General features: G+C 39.2%; 1 pseudogene; it reads right to left on the reverse strand.

The window, feature by feature from the left end:
- Positions 1-1,557: 1,557 nt before the first annotated feature.
- LOC132503315 (CBY1-interacting BAR domain-containing protein 1-like) lies at positions 1,558-24,985 on the reverse strand (annotated as a pseudogene).
- Between the last annotated feature and the right edge of the window lie 1,401 nt (positions 24,986-26,386).

Here is a 26,386-nt window from a genome sequence, read left to right on the forward strand (position 1 = left end):
CTCTTCATTTTCGCACAGCTCCTGGAGTTTAGATTTGGTTTTGGTCCTGCCTCTGTGTGTAGCCCGCCCTCAGGGGTCTGTTCCCTGCCCAGACAGGAGTAGGTTAAAGCAGCAGCTGTTTAGGGCTCTCTTGCTCACTCAGGCTGGGGGGGGAGGGAGGGGTACTGTAGTCATAATTGGAATGCAGGGCAAGCCTGCGACAGCAGAGACCAATATAACATTGCAACAGCCTGAGGCATGCCGTGTGTTATCCCGGGGAAGTTGTGCCTGGATCACAGGACCCTGGCAGTGGTGTGCTGCACAGGCTTTTGGGGGGAGTCTGGGTAGTGACCTGTGCTTGCACACAGGATTCTTGTTGGCCACAGCAGCAGCTTTAGTGGCTCATGCCTGTCTCTGGTGTCAGAGCTGATAGCTGCAGCTTGTGCCCTTCTCTGGATCTCATTTAGGTGGTGCTCTGTCTTCTGTGAACAGACGGAGAAGGAATTCCCTCTCCTCACGCACCCTGAAACAATGGTCTCTTGTCTCTTAGGCAGGTCCAGACTTTTTTCTAGACTCCCTCCCAGCTAGCTGTGGCACACTAGCCCCCTTCAGGCTGTCTTCACACAGCCAACCCCAGTCCTCTCCCTGGGGTCTGACTTTCGAAGCCCAACCTCAGCTCCCACCCCCCCACCCACCTCACCGGGTGAACTGACAAGTGTCTCAGGTTGGTGAGTGCTTATTGGCAATGATCCTCTGTGTGGGAATCTCTCTTCTTTGCCCTGTACACCCGTTGCTGCGCTCTCCTCCACGGCTCTGAAGCTGCCCCCCTGCCCACTGCCCGTCCCCACCAGTGAAGGGGCTCCCTAGTGTGTGGAAACTTCCTCCTTCACAGATCCCTCCTAAAGGTACAGGTCCCGTCCCTATTCTTTTCTCTCTGTTTTTTCTTTTTTCTTTTGCCCTATCCAGGTACATGGGGATTTTCTTGCCTTTTGGGAAGTCTGAGGTCTTCTGCCAGTGTTCAGTAAGTGTTCTGTAGGATTTGTTCCACATGTAGAGGTACTTTTGATGTATTTGTGGAGAATAGGTGATCTCCACGTCTTACTCCTCTGCCATCTTGAAGGTCTCCTCATGTTTATTCTTCTAAGATAAAGTTTAGGGCTTCCCTGGTGGCACAGTGGTTGAGAGTCCTCCTGCCGATGCAGGGGACACGGGTTCGTGCCCTGGTCTGGGAAGATCCTACATGCTGCGGAGTGGCTGGGCCCGTGAGCCATGGCTGTTGAGCCTGCATGTCCGGAGCCTGTGCTCCGCAACGGGAGAGACCACAGTGGTGAGAGGTCCGCGTACCGCAAAAATAAAATAAAATAAAATAAAATAAAGTTTACATGGACACGTCCTGAATTTTATTTATTGATTGATTGATTGATCAGCATAAATTTCCTTTAATAATTTCTCCATTTCCAGTAGGATTTCATTTTGAGGTTTAACATATGAATCCAGTGTAAAGTTCTACAGTTTTAGTAAATCTGGATTTCAAGTCATTTAAGATGAAAATGGAAATGCAAAGTTTACTTAAGAAATTTAATTTTCTTCTTCTATAACGTCTGAGTCTTCATCTTCTTCATCATCCTCTTCTGCTTGTTGATCCTTTCTTAGTCAACAAATAGTTACCTGTCCTGCTCCAGATAAACACTTAGCTGACAGTGATCTCTGAAGAGGTGACTTTGAATTTGCTCTGATGATATCTAAATGACATAAATAATCTGGTGGATACAGAGAATTCTGGAAAACCTCTAAATCTTCTTCTTCATCAATCTGTTGTATTTTTTGGTAGGTAGCAGTGTAGAACTCTAAAGCTTTGCTGTGAAATAACATTTCGATAATGATAAATTCTGAAAATATTGTCTTTATATCCATTATTTTCTGCTTTTCAAAATTGTCAATAGTTTCCTCCAAATGATGAGTTGTTCAGGTAGCATCCCTTGTAGCTCTTTGTAATTCAGTTTCTGCCTGTGAAATAACATGTCAGTCAGATGGGTTTCTCTGACATATTCTTTCTGAGTTAACTGTTGAAAAGCTTCTTGATTCCTTGCTGTTAATGTTACTTTGAGGTCATCTCGTTTCATTTTTACAATGGTTCCATAAGCTTTCAAATGTTCAACTACTTTGGCTTCAAGTCTTTCAACGTCTGCTTGTCAATAATCTTGAAGTTTGGCAAACTCGTCAGCAAAGTTTTTCAGGCCCTGCTTTAAAGTTGGGGTCTCTGTAGAGGCATACACATTGATTTCATTCACCAGGAGCTCTGTTTTGTATCCCAGTCTGGCAGTTTTCTGCACATAAGCAGCAAAGATTTAGCACAGCTCTCCAAAATACTTCTCCACATTTGTGACAGGAACTTACAATTGAGCATCCTTGTTCTCCAAGCTGCAGCTCAATATCTTCCCTCACACACAGCCAGAGACCGTGGGCTGGGGCCCAAAGACAGGGGCTCTGAGGCACCCAGGCCCATCCTGGATTTTAAAAAGAAATAAATGTAAAATAAGTAATTTCTAGATTTACCTTTATAGTCTATTAAAAAAGGCTTTAACTTGGCAGTGCAAAACAAAATTAATGCACAGCACTTTAACGAATATCACTACTCAAGAACAGTATGAAAAATATTAATTTTAAAAAGCAATTTTTAAAAAGATAAAGTCTAAAATGTTTACTGAAAGCAATACCCATTAAACAACAACAACAGTTCAGGTCAAAGACATCTTTTTTTTTTCTTTATGTATGGGTTATTTCACAGAGAAATAGTTGAGACTCCATGATTGTATGTGATTGTATGAACATTGTGGTTGCTTATTCAGTACTCAGAATGCTGAGACTTACCGGTTGTCATTTAGAATCAGAATGAATACACTTAGGAATATCCATTTCCAACTAAGATGGAGTAGCTGGGAACAGAATTATCACTGAACCTGAAAAATAAAAAACACAGATGGACAAAATATATGGAATAAAAGTTATCAAGGCACTAGCATCAGTGAATGTAGGACAGTGATGCCCAAAGGATGGGGAGAAATGTTTTGTGCCCTATGAATTTCCCTAGATTTCTGTGTTGAGAGGATTTCCAGGTCACAGGATATGGAGGCAGAACTGAGGCAGAGTCTGGCCAACACCCTGAGTTGAAGAGACAAAGCTGAGAGTTTGAGGACAAAAAGCTGCCTGGAGTTTACCTCCCTAAAGTGCTGCAGAGGAGAGAGCGGCACAGAAAGTGAACACAAAGATTTGAGACAGTCCCTTTATTTCTTTAGCAGAGTGCTAATGAGTGAACAGGAGTGAGGAAACTATCCAAGGGAAGGGAAAGAACCCCCCGAACAGGTTAAAGGTGACAGTGCATGGTAGCCTCTCTTCTCTCCAGCAGAAGACACTGAAGTGTCTTCATCAATCATAGGGAATAATTGGTCTAAAACACTTCTCCAGTCTTGCCTAATAAATCTTAAAAGCAGGAACAAACAGTATCCAAGTAAATTAACTGTGACCCAGAACAAAGCTCAGGAATATTTATGACAATACAAAAATATCCAGTATCTAGCAAAGTGAAGTTCACAATGCTGGAATTCCATAAAAAATGATTAAACAGACAAAGTAATAGAAAAATATGACTCATAATGAGAGGAAAAAATCAATCAAAAGCCAGAGCTGACATAGATGTTAGAATTAGCAAATATAAACATTAAATAGTTATCATAACCCTATTCTTTATGTTCAAAATTTAAGTATAGACATGGAAGACATAAAAAAGACAAAAATTGCATTTCTATAAATGTAAACTAAAATGTTTGACTTGAGTAATACACTAGATGGGATTTGTGAAAATTTAACACTCCAGATCTAAAAAGTAGTAAGCATGAAGACTTGGGAATAGATATTATTAAGATGATACACAGAAATAAAGGAGAATTTTTTTTTTTAATGAATAGAGAATCAGTGAGGTATGGAACAATTTAAATTGTCTAATATGCTTGTAATCAGAGTGCTCAAAGAAAGAAGACAGGGACTGGAAAAAATATTTGAAAAAGTAAAGACTGAAAAAATTCCAAAATTGATGAAATCTATGAATCCACATATCAACAATATCAATGAATCCCAAGTACAAGAAACAAGAAGAAAACTATATTTCACATAATAATCCAATTGTTGAAAACTAATGGTAAAGAGAAAAAATTTTAAATCATGCATATGATGAAGAACTTATATCCAGAATATATAAAAAACTCCCAAAACTCAATAAAAAGAGAATAACTCATTTTTTTAAAAAAGTGGGCAAAAGATTTGAATAGACCAAAACAGATATGCTATTGTGGCAAATAAGCAAATGAAACAATACACAGCATGACTTGTCATTAAAGAAATGCAAATTAACACTGCAATGAGATACCACCACGCATCTATTAGGATGGCTAAATTTAAAAAGACAGAGCATCCCAAGTGCTGACAGTTCCTGGGATGTAGAGTAATTGGAACCCTCATATAATGCTGAAGAGAATAGTACAGCTATCAACACTCTGGGAAAGAGTTTGGCAGTTTCCTAAAAAGTTACACACACCCCTACCATGTGATCTAAACAGTCCACTCTTAGGTGGAGGGAAATAAAAGTCTATGTCCATGCCAAGACTTGTAGAGGACTCTTCAAAAAACTTTCATGTTTAATTGCCCAAATCTCTAAACAAATCAAAAAAGTGAATTGATAAACTTGTATCTTACACATGTTTCTAATATAATTTTACATACATAGTATTTTTATATAATAACTATTTATACAATAAAATTAACATAATTTTATACATGTATGCAATATAATTATTCTACACAAAAATTTATATAATGGAATTCTGTTCAGCAATATAAATGAATGAACTGTTGATATATTCTACAGCATGAATTAATCTCCAACTAATTATGCTGAGTGAATGAAGCAAGTAAAAATAGAGTACTCAATATAATTCTATTTATATCAAATTCTAGGAAGTGCAAACAAATCCAGAGTGACAGATTAGTCTATAATCTATAGTGACAAACTAATCTGGGGACAGGGTATGTGGGTGGAGTGAGGAGAGGTAGGAGAGAGGATTTATAAAAAGATAAGGAAATCTTTGGGAATGATGGACATGTTCATTACTTTGGTTGTATTAATGGTTTCATGGGTGTATACATATGTCAAAACTCATCAAATTGTGTATTTAGAATAGGTGGTGTTTGTCGTTTACTAATATTACATCAATAAAGAAGTTAAAAAATAAGTACAGTTAGGAATGCATAGCTTTTTCTATCCCTCACTATCCCTGTTAACACTCTTAACTTGGAGTGTGCTGTCTTAGAAGGTAAACTGTGCAGTATAACAGTGGCAAAATAAAAGATATGTATTTTCCTTTGACATTACTATTATCTTATTCTATGATACAAATTATTGACTAAATATCTTTCTGTATACATTTTAGTCATTTTGGAAACCCTCTTCCATGGAATGTTTCTTTTGGGGCTGCTGTTTTGCCAATAACTAGATACGTTACTGGCATAACATATCTGGCCCCTCCTGGTCTCAGCCTTGGAAGCCAAAGGAAGAAAACCTCCTCTGTGATCACTCACCAATCAGATTTCATTGTGCAACTAACTGTTCAGTACTGGAATCATTTATTTCATGCTACTCACCAGAGAAATTATTCTTTGGGAAGATTAAAACTTTTCATGGAAACATTTTCCTTATTAAAAAAGCAATTTGTATTTCTTATAGAAAATTTTACAAAATACCCCCCCAAATTTTAAGTATACTATATAGTTAAAACTGCTATTAATATTTGGCATAATTTACCTGTATATTTTATAAAAAATCATATTTATATGTTATGATAACACTACATAAAGTCATGTACCTTGTTTTTTTCACTTGATATTAAATGACAGTTTTTATACTAAACATTTTAATGGCTGTCATAAATTCAATCATTTAGACATACCATGATTTATCACCCATCTCCTGTGTTTAGACTTTCATGTAGTCTTAAATCATTTACTACTATAAATAACATTGCAGCATTCACATTTTGCATAAAACTGTTTTCTTGGAGAATCTTCTCTGAAACGGAATTCTCTTCTTAAGCATACCCATAACCTAAAAATTCCTCTTTCCGGTTCAAGAATCCGTTATTATCTACTGAGAACTTACTATGCAAGATACTATGTAGTAGAGGATAAGAACCTGAATGCAGCCTTAAGTCCTACAGAAGCTAAAAGAAGAAGAAATGACCATAGGAGTTTCAGAGTAATAGGTTCAAATTTGAATTTGAAAGCTCTTAAACAGTATTTTAAAAATACCGAATATGGTATTGGGAGAAGAATGGGTGGAGTGGAGTGTGCTGTATGTATTCTACTGCAGGAATTCTTCCATCCTCTGGGTTTGGGTGTTTCCCCAGCAGTCCTCCATAACATCAGTGTAACTTGAACCACATGTTCATATGCTAAATAAGAACCATCTCTTGGTATGGTTGGGGTAGAAATGGCTAAATGTCTTCCTTGCTGATTTTAATGTTCATAGAGCTGAAACCAAGATGACAATTTGAGTTCCTTAATGTTAGTATGCAAAGAAAGTCTCCACATATATTTAAAAAAATTAGAGAATGTCATAAAATAAAAATGGTGTATTTTTCTTTCTTCAATGTGTATAGAAATTTTCTTCCACAGAGTTCAGATTTTCTTATAAAAACATTTTATGGGAAAAACGTGCTGTTGGAAATATTTGTGAAATCATTAGTGGCATTGGGTAGGCAAGTATGAACCATATAGTAAAAGATAATAAAAGAGAGCAAAAGAGTGGTCAGAGACAAGTTAAAACACTGGTTGAGCAAACACAGTATTGGTAAAAATGTTATACTGATGTCAATGAAAAGACAAAATGTACATTGAGGGCAATTTGGTTCACTATGGTGAAACATTTGAAAATGCTTAAAAATGGATTATTCACTTTGAAAAACTCAGAGAATTTGGATAACAATGGACTTTGTGAATAATGTACGATTATTCAGAGAAGGGAATTATGGAGCTAAAAAAAAAATACCGGAACTCATTCTGGACTGGAGTGAAGGCCTGGAATTATCTGGATGGAGAGACATAAGACCACTTATAGGATACACTTCAGTATTCAGAATGCAGCAGGAAACTGCTAAGGGGTCGTTGCTACCATTAGTCTTTTAAAAGCAGCTGTGAATAGGATAGAAAATGATTCATAAATACAGACACTGGTTATGCTACTCTCTCCCCTACGAACCCTAACAGACATTCTCAATCAATTGCGGACTTTTTGCCATTAGACTTAACAGGAGTTCGAAATCCTTCTTAGTGTAATACCATGGGTGTGCACTACCTACAGATGGACTTTAAAGATATTTAACATGACTTCCAAATTGGAGATATATTGATGTTTCAGTTTTCTCATCACCTGCTTATTTGATAGAACTCTTGTGTAGGGTACATAAGATAGTTCATGTTAAAGTACATTGTTAATAAAATGCTGGAAATTGTTAATGCAGAGATGACAGATAGGATGATTATTTGTTTATGTTTATAAAAATGTGTCTAATACGCTAACAAGCTAAATTCCTTTACCAACAACCTAGAAGTCCTTATTGTATGCAGACTTTTGTTAGAGTCATGTTAACGCTATTGCGTGTGTGTTTTCCATTAGACTGTGTGCTTCCCGAGGGCAGAGCATGTGTCTTTCATCTTTGTATTTCTGGGACTTGGTGTAATATCAAGAACATAGAATATACTCAATACTTGTTGAACTGAAATTAGAATAAAAAGCTGGATAATTCAGTATTTTTAAACCACAATTCACTTTTACTACAATCCTAGATGAGGCCGGCAGTTCAGAATTTTACCTTCCATCTATATTAGGCATTTTCCAGCCCCTGTGAATTTGGACTTCATGTAGCTTAGTCTGGATGTTTCCGTCCAATTCTGTCGTGATATTTATAAACCAACACATATGATATTCTTCTACATTGTGTAATAATGTGCCTTCCTTTTGCTGGAAATTGTTCCCAAAAGGAAAGTATTAATCCCACCACAAATATGTTTACTTTTTGAGATTCAAGGGCCTGAAATAGTAATAGAATCTTTGACTTTATCTCTGTTCAGTCTTGCTACCATCCGCCAACTGATTTTGAGATTCCAAAGGAAAATCTTTTCATATGTGCCCTCTTGAGCATCATATACTTTAATTCCTAAGAATTTAGGATTCAACTTGCTCTGCTCCGAGGGTGGTGTGTTTTAGTTCATAGAAATATTGAGACAGGAATGCCTTGGAAAATTTGTTTTGGAAGGAGAGATGAATATTTCAAACTCATATTCATACTACCTTGGGAGGAATTTGTAATCTGGATCCCACAGCTGTTGCTGGGTGAACCTGTGGGGTCGTTTTCCTCTGGCTAAGCCAGTAGGGGGTTCCCAATGCCTGTCTCTACAGCTAGATGCTCTCTGCATTTTTATTACTTGCTGTAACCTTAACAACTATGTTTGGAAATGCATAATTTTTAAAAAATCCCCTGATAACTTATGCATTTTGTATTGACTTGAAATCATGCTCATTCACAGGTTCTGCATTTGAGAGGAAACAAAAAGGATTTGGATAAATTCTTTTTTTTTTTTTTTTTTTTTTTTAGGAGGGCCTGGCTAGCTAATTCCCAGAGAGCACCAACAGCTCCCCTAAGACTGTATCTCTGATATTACAAGCCAAGCAATCCAGAGCCCACACTCCCAACCACCTCTTTTCTCACACTCTCACGCACTAAGTCCATATTCTTCCTGCCCAAACTCACCCCAGGGCCAGGTGCTGGACAGCTAGGACCACTCTAGCTCAGAGTCACCTGAAATTATTCAGACTCGGATAAATTCTTAAAATATTTTTCAAGAGTGGGAGCTAAAAGGAGAAGCTTTTTTTTTTTTTTTTTTTTTTTTTACTGTCCTAAGAGATGGCTTTTGATTTGATGCCATAAAATCGTGTGTGTGTGTGTGTGTGTGTGTGTATGAGCATAAGCGACGTGTCCCTGAGTGCTAGCATAAGATCCATCCATTTTACCTGCCTCTCCCTCATAGCATTGTGCTACTTCAACACTTGACTCTAAATCTCAAGGCTGTGAGGCCTTGTGATAGTGTAAAGCTATCACCTAGGGGAAAGCAGAGATGCCACATTTTAAGGGAGAGAATTTTCTAAAAGTAGACAAAGAGGGAGGGGCAGATGGTTGGTGGCAAATTTTCTGCACCCCTATGCACCTCAGAGCAAAACAGTGTTCTGCAGATAGTAGGTTCTAACAAATATTTATCAGTCTGATATTATATTCTATATTCTTTGCGGAATTCTTTGGGTCTGTTTAATAATTTATTTTGGGGAAAACATGAAACCATGTTAGCAATATGTGATTTGCATGTTATAAATATACCAGCCTCTGAAAACACTTGCTGCTTTTGTTTTCATAAAACTTGCTTTAGGAAGAAAAAGAAACCTGTTTTCAAGGTTTGCCCCTCATACTGATATTCTCATTTTTAGAGTTTCTGACTTCAATCTGAGAGGAGGTGTTGAGACCTTTGGGCCACACTCTTCTTATCCTTGACTCACCTGATCCTCAAAGTTGATTTCTCATTTTTAAAATGCATATTACATCATCTGTCTGTGTGAATAATGGCAAAAGAATGAACTCATGGTTAAAAATTACTTGCGATTTGGATAGGTTGGTTTCTATAGCTTTTAAGTGCACAATATTGAGTTGATGTACATAATGAGTCTCTTTTTTTTTTCATTCAACAGCAAGGTGTTTCCTTCACTGAGCTTTGAATGGGTCTTATGAAGAGGATATTCAAGTGACACCTGGGAAAGCAAGGCAGTCATTACTGACTTTACAAGAGCTTCTTTGGATATATGTTACCCTATCACCAACTTTGCTGGTGATTTAAATTCAGCACTATATTGGCTCTGATAATGTTACCCAACAAATTGGATAGCACATATTCTGACATCTTATCTAGGGGATCTCAGCTGTTCCTTTGCAGAAATAAGTTTGGAGCAGGGCTGCAATGCAACCTTAATTACAGGGCAGATGGACCAGCTACAAATGGATGTTTCGCTGCTAGATGTTCTGTTCCAGAGAAGGATGCAATCAGTTCAAGCTGTTTTTGACTGATGTTTCAGATTGTGGTCTTGTAAACAGGTCTGAAAATAGCCACTTTTTAAAGACTGTAAATTTCTGTATTTAGGGTATGCCTTAAAAATGAACCCTAAAAAGAATAAGGGTTGGAGGATGGAGTAGCTTTCAGTTTTGAATTGCTAGCTGGATGGCTGTAGCCCTGTTCTTAAAAGAGGAGGAAGCAGGTCATTAGAGGGGACGCATCTAAATGCTGTGTGTCAGAAATGAAAGGAAAATGGAGTTTCCTTGATGCTGGGGAACTTTATAATTAGCTGGGATAACAAGCATTGATATTTATTGTAGTGGAATGCAAGGAAGAAGCTGAAAAACAAAACTCCCGGTGTCTCTGCTCCACATCTGCTGAACTAATTTGGGGGTAATTTTATCATTTTAATCTGCATGATGCTCTTCCCCAGTTGCTAAAATACCCTGTTGTATACCAGATGTCAGACATTTAATGAGGCCTCTGAGGCTCAGGATGGGTTGGATTGCAGGTGTTTAATGCTTGCCAGGTCTTTAGATAAACCCACAAGCTGGTGTCTCCTGGTTAGCATTGATTCACAATACTTAGATCCTTTCGTAAATGTTAATGGCCATTCTAGCCACTAGGAGGGGCTGGAGGCTACTCCATCTACTCTTGTCAGTATCACCCAAGATGGGTGCAAATGTAAAAGGCTCCAGGCTCTAGGGTACTAAGGGGTTAGTATTATGAAAGATGGAATTAAAACTCCCAGCCTATAGAGGTATGGCTTGAAGTACAGTAAACTGACTAAGAGGGTACAGTTCCTAGAGTCTAGGATTTAAGTCCTGGCAAAACACTGAATTTCTCCATCTCAAGTTTCCTCAACTTTAGTATAAGGACAATATTAATATCTATCTCTTAGATTTGTTGTGAGCAAAAAATAAAATAATCCAGATAAAGCATTTAGCTTAATGTTTGGTACAGCCTTAATGCTGCTCCATAAATGTTATTTAGTTTTGATATTATTATCTGATCTCTTGGGTATTCACTTTATCTTGGGAATCCTCTTCTGTGGAGCTTGGTTTCCAGCTAAGGTAGACGATGACTTAGGTCACCTGTTACAGTCATTAGTTCCCCTTTTAGAAGTGGTTTATCTGGATGTTTGAAGCACTAGGTCTAGAGTCATACAGACTTGGCTCAGAGTCCTGGTTCTGACACTTAAAAAATCTGTGACAGTGGGAAGTTTATTTAACTTTGTTAAACCTCAGTGTAATGATCTTTATTTTTTCCAGCTTTAATGAGATACAATTGACATATAAAACTTCATAAATTTAAGGTGTACGACATGAAAATTCAATACACAAATATATTGTGACATGATCACTGCAACAGGGTTAGTTAATCCTTTCATCACCTTAGATAATTACCTTTTTTCCTTTTGTGGTGAGAACGCAAGATTTACTGTCTTAGCAATTTTCAAGTACATAATACAGAGTTAACTGTAGTTACCATGCTGTGCATTTGTTCCCCAAAACTTTTTCATCTTATACATGAAAGTTTGTACCCTTTGACCAACATCTCCCTCATTTCCCCCACTTGCCAACCCCTGGCAACCACTATTCAGCATCTCACTGGTCATAGATTTTTTTTTTAACTGGACAAGTGAGTCTTCTCATTCCCACTGAACTCACATTCCACCTACTTTTGACTTTGATTCTGATGATAAGTTTACCTCAGTCATTTTAAGATTATAGACTTTGGGTTCAAAGTGTGTGGTCTTCAATCTCTTAGTCTTAGATGGCTCATTCTTTTAGCTAGATATTCCTGGATTTGAAGACCAGCTGGATGTGATATTTTGAGAAAGAATCTCTTTTAGCATTAGTTTCCTCAACCTTAAAATGAGAATTAAAATTATCTAATTTTTGACATTATATTTTAAAATGAGCTTATGCAAGTAAAGCACAGTGCCTTGCCTGGCCCATGTTATAGGCTATCAGTAAACAAGCCAGACTGCTGCAGAAGGTGAGGGAGTGTTGAGGCAGAACGAGTCATACAACCCAACTGTAGCTTGGCTCTGTGAACTAGAGCTTACCTTATCAGAGGATAGGTTCCAAACTTCCACTCATATTTAAGCCTTTCTCTTCCTTCTTTTGGCATAGACTCTTTTTTCTTTGTCCACTCTTATTTCTCCCGTTCTATGCCCCTCGACCCAATGCCAAATCAACCAGGCATTAAGTATGCAAATATAAGTTGGTGCCTTTTGTATTGTCCACTGATGCTTTGGTAGTATTTTTACTGCTGATGGGGAAGAGTCAACAATGGCTAAATTCATTGTACAGATTCTGGAGAAAGTCAAGCATGAGGGTACTGTCAGGCTAGGAAGGTAAGCTGTGGACCCAAGGTCTGATGGTCAAGGCCAAGCAGAAAGCAGAAAGATGTATAGGGACTCTAAAACAACTATAGTACATTGAAGATGCAGTGCCATTTAATTCAGTTTTCTGCACACAACCCCTTTCATAGCTGGCTTCTTTCATAGTTTGACTTCTGCCAAATTGCACCTTGGAGTAAAAATTAAAACAAAACAAAACCTTTCTTGCCACCACTGATCGATCTCTGTTGCAGATTTTTTCAACAGGTGACAGCCACTCTGAGAACAGACAATTGACAGCTGCCTGAAGTCAGCAGTTAGAGCTGAAATTGAGAAATGTGTGTTATAGTGCTGCTTAGTGAGAATTTGAAAATTTCCCCCTGAACTTTAAACCCTTTAATATACCTGCCATGGTGTTTTCTGAATTAGAAAATTGCAAGAGAAACTAAAAGTGAGAAAGAACTACTGAGAAGGTGAAAATATTTTTGCTGACATAAAAGACAGGAAAATAACCCAGAACTTTCAATGATATTTTGAACAGGACTTTATAACATATCCTTATAAGTTATTTTTATATGGGTGCATGTAAACTATGAGGGAGGAAAAACTACAGAAGAAAAGGTGATTCCAAATTAAGTTAGAATATTACATTACTTTGAGTACATGTGATTGAATTATCTTAAATATAATTAAAGAGGTATAAAAAGGCACTTTTCTCTTTCTTCAATAAGTAATCACTGGGCAGATATTTTTGAAATACTGCTTTAGACGTATATGAAACTGTTAGCTAGTCTAACTTATCCATATGTCTAGGTGTAGCCCTAGCAGGGAGTTCAAGTTATTCTATTATGGAGTTGGATAAACTGCCTTTTCTTTTTTTTTTTTTTTTTCTTTTTGCTGTATGCGGGCCTCTCACTGTTGTGGCCTCTCCCGTTGCGGAGCACAGGCTCCGGATGCGCAGGCCCAGCGGCCATGGCTCACGGGCCCAGCCGCTCCGCGGCATATGGGATCCTCCCAGACCGGGGCACGAACCCGTATCCCCTGCATCGGCAGGCGGACTCTTAACCACTGCGCCACCAGGGAGGCCCTGCCTTTTCTTTTAATTTTAAGTTTGATATGAAATAAATTATTTAAGGTGTCTAGTAACATAGATGCTAATAGTCAATCCTGGATAAAAGGAAAGGGGAAACTAAGTGAAAATATTAGCAACATTGTACTCCACAAAGTTTGTTTTGCTTACCTCATATTCCATAAGTGTTGACTCATCATCTTTAACATATCCTCTAAATTTGGTGAAAATCCTTGTGACTGTCTTTGAAGGATGTGATCACAGACAGAAATTTTATTTTATTTATTTGGTTTAAAGAATCAAACAAATGTGTTTGAGGACCTACACTGCATGCTTCTATGGATTCATAGAGTGACTGGAGTGGAGAACTCAATTCATTCAGAGTTGCCTCTCTGAGGAGGTGACAACTGAGCTAAGAAGTGAAGGATAAAAAAGACCAAACGTAAAGATCTAGAACAGAGGAAATGACTGGTTCAAAGTCTTGAGGGCAGGAGTGAACTTATTATCTGGGTGCAATGGAAAAGAAGTTTCCCTTAAGAATTCTGAACCACACACCTGGATTCAGCGTGGAACTCTCTTTTATGACTCCCAAATACTAAAGCCAAGAATTATTTTAAAGTGGTCATGGTTGGCATTGCCCCTAGAAGAGGTAAATGAATTTTCTCTGCACAGAAAGACTTCACAGTAAAGTTTCCCTAAACACACAAGAAATCAGGTCACCATAACTGGGAGACAGTAGAAACTATAGTCCACATAATCAAAGGCCCAAAGATGGCAAATGCTAGAATGATCAGAACAGAATTTTAAATGAGCATATTTAATACATTGAGAAAAATGAAAGAATAGTAAATATGTTTAGAAAAATGAAAGAGTATTTAAGGTCTCTCTTTACCAGAGGACATGTATTGAATACATTTTATGTGCCAGGCAGTGTCCTGAGTGCAGATCTTATAAGGTCTCCATTCCAGTTTATTATTTTTTTTTTTATTTTTATTTTTTTTTAATTTTTTTTTTTATTTTACAAATTTAATCAGTTATACATATACATATGTTCCCATATCCCCTCCCTTTTGCGTCTCCCTCCCACCCTCCCTATCCCACCCCTCCAGGCGGTCACAAAGAACCGAGCTGATCTCCCTGTGCTATGCGGCTGCTTCCCACTAGCTATCTACCTTACATTTGGTAGTGTATATATGTCCATGCCGCTCTTTCACTTTGTCACAGCTTACCCTTCCCCCTCCCCATATCCTCAAGTCCATGCTCTAGTAGGTCTGTGTCTTTATTCCTGTCTTACCCCTATGTTCTTGATGACATTTTTTTCTTAAATTCCATATATATGTGTCAGCATACAGTATTTGTCTTTCTCTTTCTGACTTACTTCACTCTGTATGACAGACTCTAGGTCCATCCACCTCATTACAAATAGCTCAATTTCATTTCTTTTTATGGCTGAGTAATATTCCATTGTATATATGTGCCACATCTTCTTTATCCATTCATCCGATGATGGACACTTAGGTTGTTTCCATCTCCGGGCTATTGTAAATAGGGCTGCTATGAACATTTTGGTACATGTCTCTTTTTGAGTTATGGTTTTCTCAGGGTATATGCCCAGTAGTGGGATTGCTGGGTCATATGGTAGTTCTATTTGTAGTTTTTTAAGGAACCTCCATACTGTTCTCCATAGTGGCTGTACCAATTCACATTCCCACCAGCAGTGCAAGAGTGTTCCCTTTTTTCCACACCCTCTCCAGCATTTATTGTTTCTAGATTTTTTGATGATGGCAATTCTGACTGGTGTGAGATGATATCTCATTGTAGTTTTGATTTGCATTTCTCTAATGAGTAAAGATGTTGAGCATCCTTTCATGTGTTTGTTGGCTGTCTGTATATCTTCTGTGGAGAAATGTCTATTTAGGTCTTCTGCCCATTTTTGGATTGGGTTGTTTGTTTTTTTGCTATTGAGCTGCATGAGCTGCTTATAAATTTTGGAGATTAATCCTTTGTCAGTTGCTTCATTTGCAAATATTTTCTCCCATTCTGAGGGTTGTCTTTTGGTCTTGTTTATGGTTTCCTTTGCTGTGCAAAAGCTTTGAAGTTTCATTAGGTCCCATGTGTTTATTTTTGTCTTTATTTCCATTTCTCTAGGAGGTGGGTCAAAAAGGATCTTGCTGTGATTTATGTCATAGAGTGTTCTGCCTATGTTTTCCTCTAGGAGTTTGATAGTGTCTGGCCTTACATTTAGGTCTTTAATCCATTTTGAGCTAATTTTTGTGTATGGTGTTAGGGAGTGATCTAATCTCATACTTTTACATGTCCCTGTCCAGTTTTCCCAGCACCACTTATTGAAGAGACTGTCCTTTCTCCACTGTACATTCCTGCCTCCTTTATCAAAGATAAGGTGACCATATGTCCGTGGGTTTATCTCTGGGCTTTCTATCCTGTTCCATTGATCTATCTTTCTGTTTTTGTGCCAGTACCATACTGTCTTGATTACTGTAGCTTTGTAGTATAGTCTGAAGTCAGGGAGCCTGATTCCTCCAGCTCCGTTTTTCGTTCTCAAGATTGCTTTGGCTATTCGGGGGTCTTTTGTGTTTCCATACAAATTGTGAAATTTTTTGTTCTAGTTCTGTGAAAAATGCCATTGGTAGGTAGTTTGATAGGTATTGCATTGAATCTGTAGATTGCTTTGGGTAGTAGAGTCATTTTCACAATGTTGATTCTTCCAATCCAAGAACATGGTACATCTCTCCATCTATTTGTATCATCTTTAATTTCTTTCATCAGTGTCTTATAATTTTCTGCATACAGGTCTTTTGTCTCCTTAGGTAGGTTTATTCCTAGATATTTTATTCTTTTTGTTGCAATGGTAAATGGGAGTGTTTCCTTGATTTCACTTTCAGATTTTTCATCATTAGTATATAGGAATGCCAGAGATTTCTGTGCATTAATTTTGTATCCTGCAACTTTACCAAATTCATTGATTAGCTCTAGTAGTTTTCTGGTAGCATCTTTAGGATTCTCTATGTATAGTATCATGTCATCTGCAAACAGTGACAGCTTTACTTCTTCTTTTCCCATTTGGATTCCTTTTATTTCCTTTTCTTCTCTGATTGCTGTGGCTAAAACTTCCAAAACTATGTTGAATAAGAGTGGTGAGAGTGGGCAACCTTGTCTTGTTCCTGATCTTAGTGGAAATGGTTTCAGTTTTTCACCATTGAGGACGATGCTGGCTGTGGGTTTGTCATATATGGCCTTTATTATGTTGAGGAAAGTTCCCTCTATGCCTACTTTCTGCAGGGTTTTTATCATAAATGGGTGTTGAATTTTGTCAAAAGCTTTCTCTGCATCTATTGAGATGATCATATGGTTTTTCTCCTTCAGTTTGTTAATATGGTGTATCACATTGATTGATTTGCGTATATTGAAGAATCCTTGCATTCCTGGAATAAACCCCACTTGATCATGGTGTATGATCCTTTTAATGTGCTGTTGGATTCTGTTTGCTAGTATTTTGTTGAGGATTTTTGCATCTATGTTCATCAGTGATATTGGCCTGTAGTTTTCTTTCTTTGTGACATCCTTGTCTGGTTTTGGTATCAAGGTGATGGTGGCCTCGTAGAATGAGTTTGGGAGTGTTCCTCCCTCTGCTATATTTTGGAAGAGTTTGAGAAGGATAGGTGTTAGCTCTTCTCTAAATGCTTGATAGAATTCGCCTGTGAAGCCATCTGGTCCTGGGCTTTTGTTTGTTGGAAGATTTTTAATCACAGTTTCAATTTCATTGCTTGTGATTGGTCTGTTCATATTTTCTATTTCTTCCTGATTCAGTCTTGGCAGGTTGTGCATTTCTAAGAATTTGTCCATTTCTTCTAGGTTGTCCATTTTATTGGCATAGAGTTGCTTATAGTAATCTCTCATGATCTTTTGTATTTCTGCAGTGCCAGTTGTTACTTCTCCTTTTTCATTTCTAATTCTATTGATTTGAGTCTTCTCCCTTTTTTTCTTGATGAGTCTGGCTAATGGTTTATCAATTTTGTTTATCTTCTCAAAGAACCAGCTTTTAGTTTTATTGATCTTTGCTATCGTTTCCTTCATTTCTTTTTCATTTATTTCTGATCTGATTTTTATGATTTCTTTCCTTCTGCTAACTTTGGGATGTTTTTGTTCTTCTTTCTCTAATTGCTTTAGGTGCAAGGTTAGGTTGTTTATTCGAGATATTTCCTGTTTCTTAAGGTGGGATTGTATTGCCATAAACTTCCCTCTTAGAACTGCTTTTGCTGCATCCCATAGGTTTTGGGTCGTCGTGTCTCCATTGTCATTTGTTTCTAGGTATTTTTTAATTTCCTCTTTGATTTCTTCAGTGATCACTTCGTTATTAAGTAGTGTATTGTTTAGCCTCCATGTGTTTGTATGTTTTACATCTCTTTTCCTGTAATTGATATCTAGTCTCATAGCATTGTGGTCGGAAAAGATACTTGATACAATTTCAATTTTCTTAAATTTACCAAGGCTTGATTTGTGACCCAAGATATGATCTATCCTGGAGAATGTTCCATGAGCACTTGAGAAAAATGTGTATTCTGTTGTTTTTGGATGGAATGTCCTATAAATATCAATTAAGTCCATCTTGTTTAATGTATCATTTAAAGCTTGTGTTTCCTTATTTATTTTCATTTTGGATGACCTGTCCATTGGTGAAAGTGGGGTGTTAAAGTCCCCTACTATGATTGTGTTACTGTCGATTTCTCCTTTTATGGCTGTTAATATTTCCCTTATGTATTGAGGTGCTCCTATGTTTGGTGCATAAATATTTACAATTGTTATATCTTCTTCTTGGATTGATCCCTTGATCATTATGTAGTGTCCTTCTTTGTCTCTTCTAGTAGTCTTTATTTTAAAGTCTATTTTGTCTGATATGAGAATTGCTACTCCAGCTTTCTTTTGGTTTCCATTTGCATGGAATATCTTTTTCCATCCCCTTACTTTCAGTCTGTATGTGTCTCTAGGTCTGAAGTGGGTCTCTTGTAGACAGCATATATATGGGTCTTGTTTTTGTATCCATTCAGCCAGTCTGTGTCTTTTGGTGGGAGCATTTAGTCCATTTACATTTAAGGTAATTATTGATATGTATGTTCCTATTCCCATTTTCTTAATTGTTTTGGGTTCGTTATTGTAGTTCTTTTCCTTCTGTTGTGTTTCTTGCCTAGAGAAGTTCCTTTAGCATTTGTTGTAAAGCTGGTTTGGTGGTGCTGAACTCTCTCAGCTTTTGCTTGTCTGTAAACGTTTTAATTTCTCCATCAAATCTGAATGAGATCCTTGCTGGGTAGAGTAATCTTGGTTGCAGGTTTTTCTCCTTCATCACTTTAAGTATGTCCTGCCACTCCCTTCTGGCTTGTAGAGTTTCTGCTGAGAGATCAGCTGTTATCCTGATGGGGATTCCCTTGTGTGTTATTTGTTGTTTTTGCCTTGCTGCTTTTAATATGATTTCTTTGTGTTTAATTTTTGACAGTTTGATTAATATGTGTCTTGGTGTATTTCTCCTTGGATTTATTCTGTATGGGACTCTCTGTGCCTCCTGGACTTGATTAACTATTTCCTTTCCCATATTAGGGAAGTTTTCAACTATAATCTCTTCAAATATTTTCTCAGTCCCTTTCTTTTTCTCTTCTTCTTCTGGAACCCCTATAATTCGAATGTTGGTGCGTTTAATGTTGTCCCAGAGGTCTCTGAGACTGTCCTCTGTTCTTTTCATTCTTTTTTCTTTATTTTGCTGTGCAGCAGTTATTTCCACTATTTTATCTTCCAGGTCACTTATCCGTTCTTCTGCCTCAGTTATTCTGCTATTGATCCCATCTAGAGTATTTTTTATTTCATTTATTGTGTTTTTAATCGATGCTTGATTCGTCTTTAGTTCTTCTAGGTCCTTGTTAACTGTTTCTTGCATTTTGTCTATTCTATTTCCAAGATTTTGGATCATCTTTACCATCATTATTCTGAATTCTTTTTCAGATAGACTGCCTATTACCTCTTCATTTGTTAGGTCTGGTGGGTTTTTATCTTGCTCCTTCTCCTGCTGTGTGTTTTTCTGTCTTCTCATTTTGCTTATGTTACTGTGTTTGGGGTCTCCTCTTTGCAGGCTGCAGGTTCGTAGTTCCCGTTGTTTTTGGTGTCTGTCCCCGGTGGCTAAGGTTGGTTTAGTGGGTTGTGTAGGCTTCTTGGTGGAGGGGACTACTGCCTGTGTTCTGGTGGATGAGGCTGGATCTTGTCTTTCTGGTGGGCAGGTCCACGTCTGGTGGTGTGTTTTGGGGTGTTTGCAGACTTTTTATGATTTGAGGCAGCCTCTCTGCTAATGGGTGGTGTTGTGTTCCTGTCTTGCTAGTTGTTTGGCATAGGGTGTCCAGCACTGTAGCTTGCTGGTCGTTGAGTGAAGCTGGGTGCTGGTGTTGAGATGGAGATCTCTGGAAGATTTTCGCCGTTTGATATTGTGTGGAGCTGGGAGGTCTCTTGTGGACCAGTGTCCTGAAGTTGGCTCTCCCAACTCAGAGGCACAGCACTGACTCCTGGCTCCTCAATTTGGGATGATTTGTTGTCTATTCATGTATTCCACAGATGCAGGGTACATCAAGTTGATTGTGGAGCTTTAATCCGCTGCTTCTGAGGCTGCTGGGAGAGGCTTCCCTTTCTCTTCTTTGTTCTCACAGATCCTGGGTCTCAGCTTTGGATTTGGCCCCGCCTCTGCGTGTAGGTCGCCGGAGGGCGTCTGTTCTTCGCTCAGACAGGACAGGGTTAAAGGAGCAGCCTCTTCGGGGACTCTGGCTCACTCAGGCCGGGCGGGAGGGAGGGGGACGGAGTGCGGGGCGAGCCTGCAGTGGCAGAGGTCGGCGTGACGTTGCACCAGCCCGAGGCGTGCCGTGCGTTCTCCCAGGGAAGCCGCCCCTGGATCCCGGGACCCCGGCAGTGGCAGGCTGCACAGGCTCCCGGAAGGGCGGTGTGGACAGTGACCTGCGCTTGCACACAGGCTTCTTGGCGGCGGCAGCAGCAGCCCCAGCGTCCCACGCCCGTCTCTGGGCTCCGCGCTTTCAGCCGCGACTCGCGCCCGTCTCTGGAGCTCCTTTACGCGGCGCTCTTAATCCCCTCTCCTCGCGCACCAGGAAACCAAGAGGGAAGAAAAAGTCTCCTGCCTCTTCGGCAGCTCCAGAGTTTTCCCGGACTCCCTCCCGGCTAGCTGTGGCACATTAGCCCCCTTCAGGCTGAGTTCTCGCCGCCAGTCCCAGTCCTCTCCTTGCGCTCTGACCGAAGCCCGAGCCTCAGCTCCAGCGCCGCCCGCCCTGGCGGGGGAGCAGACAAGCCTCTCGGGCTGGTGAGTGCCGCTCGGCACCGCTCCTCTGTGCGGGAATCTCTCTGCTTTGCCCTACCCAGGTATGTGGGGAGTTTCTTGCCTTTTGGGAGGTCTGGGGTCTTCTGCCAGCGTTCAGTAGGTGTTCTGTAGGAGTTGTTGCACGTGTAGCTGTATTTCTGGTGTATCTGCCTGAGCGAAGAGAGCCGCCGGCACGACTTGCAAAAGTTCTGCTTCACCTTCGCCCGGAGTTCAAAGCGCCGGCCCATTCCAGTTTATTAATTATCCCAACTGTTCAGCTCTGGCTCTGGAACACCTATGTATCTGCTTCTTCTCCTAGATACTCTTCTGGGTTCCATTCAAGGTCAATTTGCCTTATTTTTCAAAATGTATGTAATCTACCTCTTGGTCCAATGTTGTAGAATGTACGGTGGGCTACCTTTCAAGGGCACACCAGTTTTCCACTCTGCTTGTGACCTAAAATGAAAGAATGCTCTGTCCTTGAGCCTGACACAAGTGGGCAGATTTGAGAAAGAATGATTGGTTCAATGGTACAATTCATAAAAATGGACATAGAATTGGCAAATGAGAATTATAAAGGATTTGAATTATTTGGACCTTTGGAATGAAGGGTGAAGGGCCTTAACACACACACACACACACACACACACACACACACAGATAAAAGAAAAAGAGCAGGATTGAAAGAAAGAAGAACATTTTTACGTTGACATTTGAATTCAAATTTCATGGTTACCATAACTGATTTATGCTCAATGTATTCTAGAAATGACAGAAAACGTAGGCATGAACTGATGACATTGATTACAATAAAATAAGTGTTTTAAACATGGATGAGAGACAGCAAGAACCTTAAAAGAACCTTATAAGAACCTTAAAAATCTTAATTAAGAAGTAATTATGGCCTCATCTTCTCTGGAGACACTTAGAAATTATGGGATTCTTATATTCTTAAAACTGTAAAGCTTTCTTTGCTGGCTAAGTGAAGCTTTGTTTAAAAAAAGAGAGAAACATATGAATAACCTATTAAATGTGGTTTCGGTATTGTGGTTGTATGATATTGTCTCATTTAAGTCCTTTCTTGGGTACTCCAGCCACGAATTGGATTAAACTAAAGAGTGTGTTTGTGTGTATATGTGTGTTTGTATTTATATATTGTCACACACATTTTTTTAAAGAGAGAGTGTCATTTAAAACATATGCACCCTCCTCTTTTTGATAGGACCAGCTAATTATATAGGAACAATAACAGTAGAAATCCACCATTTTACTTTTTAAAAAAGAGGTGACAGTGAGCATGAAACTATACTATAATAATAGTAGTAATAAAAATGTTTAATAACATTTTCAGCAGTGCTTTAGCTTTTACCAAGCATTATTTCCTTTGAGTCTCATAACTGTGTGTTTAGCAGATACTTTTTATCCTGCTCTAATTAGGGACTGTTTGGTAGCAAGAGACCTGATGTACTCAAGGTAGATTAAGTAAAGGGAGATTTGTAACAAGGAGAAAGGAGTTATCTCAATGTATTGAAACATAGCAGGAAAGCCCCTGGTAACCCATGCACCTCTCCACTGCTCTCTTGGTCTGCATGTGTTTCATAGCTTTTAGTGTCTGTCTGTCTGTCTCCCAACTCCCTCTTCTTTACTTGCTGAGAGGTGGGGGACAGTTTAGAGGAGATGGAGTAGGCTAGACACCCAACCTCAAGTGTGTCAAAATACATTCCCTTTACAGATGAGGAAACTAGGCTCTGTTTCCTTCACTACCCATGGCCCTACTGAGATCTCAAAGCCCTTAGCATGGTAATTCAAAGTAAAAACAATAATCATTAAAATACATGTGGCCAGGCTTCCCTGGTGGTCCAGTGGTAAAGAATCCGCCTTCCAATGTGGGGGATGGGGGTTCAATCCCTGGTCGGGGAAATAAGATCCCACATGCTGTGGGGCAACAAAGCCCGGGTGCCACAACTACTGAGCTCACACACCTCAACTAGAGCGCCCGAGTGCCACAAACCACAGAACCCATATGCTCCGGAACCCGTGCGCCACAGCTAGAGAAGAGAAAACCCACACGCCACAACTAGAGAGAAACCCACGGGCCACACAGGCCTGCAGCAAAGATCCTGCACGCCGTAACAAAGACCCCACATGGCCAAATAAATAAATATTTAAATAAATAAATAAATAAATAAAATACATGTGGCAAAGTCCATCAATGTGCTGATGAGAACTTTGACACTTTCAGAAACATTAAGTTCTTTCAAAAGGTTATTATTTTTAATTTCTTGTGTGTATCTGCTTTCTTGTTCCCTAAACACATAAACTAGGAAACAAGCAAGGCCTTTACCACTCAGAAGAAAATTCCATGTCAGACTGGAAGTTGAAAAATGAAGGGACTGACTTTTAAGTCCTCAGTTTCATGAGCATAGACTTGGTCTTAGAAGAGCTTTTGTGAGTTAGGAGACATTCTTTCTTAGTGGCATATGATAATCTGGGGTTTTTTGCTCTCTTATGTAAGGCCCAGAACTGTATTTGATGAGAAAATGCACTGTAATTTGTAATCCATTCTAAGACATTCAAACACAGGTTTGGTTTTTGTTTTATTTGAAAGTTGTAGAGTTTTTGTTGCTTAAATAACAGAAAATGAGTTATTTCGAATAAACTACAATTTGACATCTTGAATGACAAATACGTGAGTCTTACCTTTGTTTGATGACCCCAAGCCTTCTGGCAGGCTCCTGTCTAACAAACCGTAAGTCTTCAACAGTGTTGCTCTTGGGGCTAAGTGGTCAGAGAGTATGAGATGCGGGCCCTTTGCACTTTCCTAATATGTTCATTAAGCAAACAATTCTAGGCCACACCTAAGAGTGAGAGGGGACTGGAGCTCATTTTCTTTATCATATCCCAGTTTCTACTACAGTGCCTCCTACATAGCAGGTGTTTATTCTTTATTAAATAAATAATTTTTTTTCACCTTAAGGTTTTACCTGAAATGAGACATTCAGTTGGAAATTCCCACCATTGGAAGGTGTTCAGATTAGGCATCATCAGTAGTTCAGACTGAAAACAACTGCAAACTAATCCAGAGTGAGCACAATTCCAAGTGACCCAGAAATCATCCAGTACTTACCGTGGCTGTTTCTCTGGGATATTCTGAAAACTGACATAGTATTCCATATTCATGCAAAGCTGAAGTAATTTTAAGCCATCACTGCTTATTTTTGGCTAGAATATGGTGTATAGCATATAGAAAAAGTAATTAGTTCCACTCTGTCTTTATGTTCTTATTTTCCCTTCTCTCATTTCCATATTCAACAATATCAAATATCTTGCAGGCCATGGGAAACAGAGATGAATAAGACAGGGTCCCTACCTTCAAGAACTTTTCAGTTTGCAAAAGACAAAGGGAATTAATAAACAGTATTGAAGTAGATGCCTGCGCCAACACCAGGCCCTGCAGGGTCTCCGGAGCGCGGCATGGGGGGGTTGGTGTAGCTGGGGTCCGTGGCCCTATGTCTTCTGGCTGCGACGCCGGTCCTGCGCACGCTGTGGGGCCGCAGCCGCCGGGCGGTGGGCGCCCGAGGGGCCGGGAGGCGAGCCGGGGCCCCCAGGCGGGTGTGGGCATCGTGTCCGCAGCCAGCGTCCCCGAGGCCGCGCTCGGGCCATGATCACTTGGTGAAGCTGCGCCGGGACAGCGTGACCGATATCTTTCCACGCTCTGAGGACCTGTGCGCGCTGCAGGACTCGGTGCCTCTGCCCTCCGTGCCCGCTTCCCTACAGGAGGGCCTGCTGGACTTAAGGCCGACCGCCTCTGCGGGGTGCACTGGGCGCCGCTCCTGAGCACCCGCTGCCCCTGATCTGTATCCAGAGCTTCTTCCAGCCACGGCTTGTCGAGACAGACACTCAGGTCCATCAGAATTTCCTGTGACTGTGACAGTAGAGAGTCCTTCCTCCTCAGAAATCGAAGAGGTCGATGATTCCTCAGAACGTGTTCAGGAGGAGCCAGAGAAAATCCGTTTGAAACAAGAAGCATTGCAGGTACAAAGTTATCACTTTAAAGCTATAGAGAAGATTATTTTTCAAATGGAAGCCTGACTGCAACACTGCACAGCTTGTGTGAGGGTTCTGTTTTCTCCTCTCATCTGCATTGTATTCCCTTGAATGGTTCCTTAAACTTAGACCAAGGTGAATGGTGGACATTTGAACTCTAAGAAATAAAAATCAAAACTTGTCGTTAGTAATATATTTTCCTTTCCTTAGAACCTTAGTATATTAGATTTAGGGAGAACCTTAGTGATCATAAGATAAGGAAATTGAGTTCTGAATGAATACAGTCAGCTGATTCAGTGATCTTGTTTAAAGATGAGAAAATTGACAGTTCTAGTTGAACTCTCTTTTTATAAGAGGAAAATATGGCCTCATTTTACATAAAAGTAAAGTTGAAAAACGTTAAAAAAAACAGTATTGAAATATTATGGATGTTCTGATAAGAGATTAAGGGCATTATGGTTATACATAAAAAAGGAATTATTTTTATCTTGAGATTTGGGGAGCGGCGTTGTGATGTTTTCATAAAGTTTAAATGTGAATGGCAATTCTTCAGATATTTCTTAAAGTATATTGTTTCACTTTGGCAGATAAGGAAAAGAAAGTCAGGTATTAACCTGTAAATGGAACTTTCCACAAAATATTTTTAAGGTGATCTGTTTTGGAGGAATAAGTATTAGGCAGACTATGAGGTACCAGGGTTTTCCCAGGCACAGAGAGGGAAGAGAGCTTGGCGGGCCTGGTGAACATAGTTGACCACTATGGAGCATGGGGTGGGAGCACAGGTGATGCCAGAGATGTATCCTCCCTTACCTGATATGCAAATTTGTGGCTTTCTTCTGTCAAGTATTCTTACTGCATATCTGGGGTTTGAATTGGAAAGTTTTTGAAGACATTTAATGACCATTTACTAAGGTATGGCTATGTATAATTCTAAGGAGGACAGATAAGGCAAAGAGGAAAGAGTTGGATTACAAAATGATAAAAGAAAAATTACAGGGATATATGTATTAGATTTAGGTACTATTTTCTGAATCCTAAAATTTTTCATGAGGTTTCAGACCATATGTGTTTAATTAACTTTTTTTCCTAGCAGATGTTCAAAGACAATTTTCACATGCCAAAGACTATGAGAAATGTCCAACCAAAAGGATACTGGAATGATAAATCTGACAGGTTTTTGGTGATGAATATAACAAATACAATTTACATACTTAGATGCTTATTTTTGCTGCAAAAGCCTTTGGAGGAAATATTTAAACCACTATTGAAGGTCTCTAATACTATAAATGCCTATTAGGCTTGTATTTACCACTGCCTGTCATCTCAACTCAGCCTGTTCTATTCTAAAACCATTTGATGAAGTCTAAACACTGAATAATGTTTA

The sequence above is a fragment of the Mesoplodon densirostris genome, chromosome 2 (genome assembly GCF_025265405.1).
Source record: "Mesoplodon densirostris isolate mMesDen1 chromosome 2, mMesDen1 primary haplotype, whole genome shotgun sequence".
Lineage (NCBI taxonomy): Eukaryota > Metazoa > Chordata > Mammalia > Artiodactyla > Ziphiidae > Mesoplodon > Mesoplodon densirostris.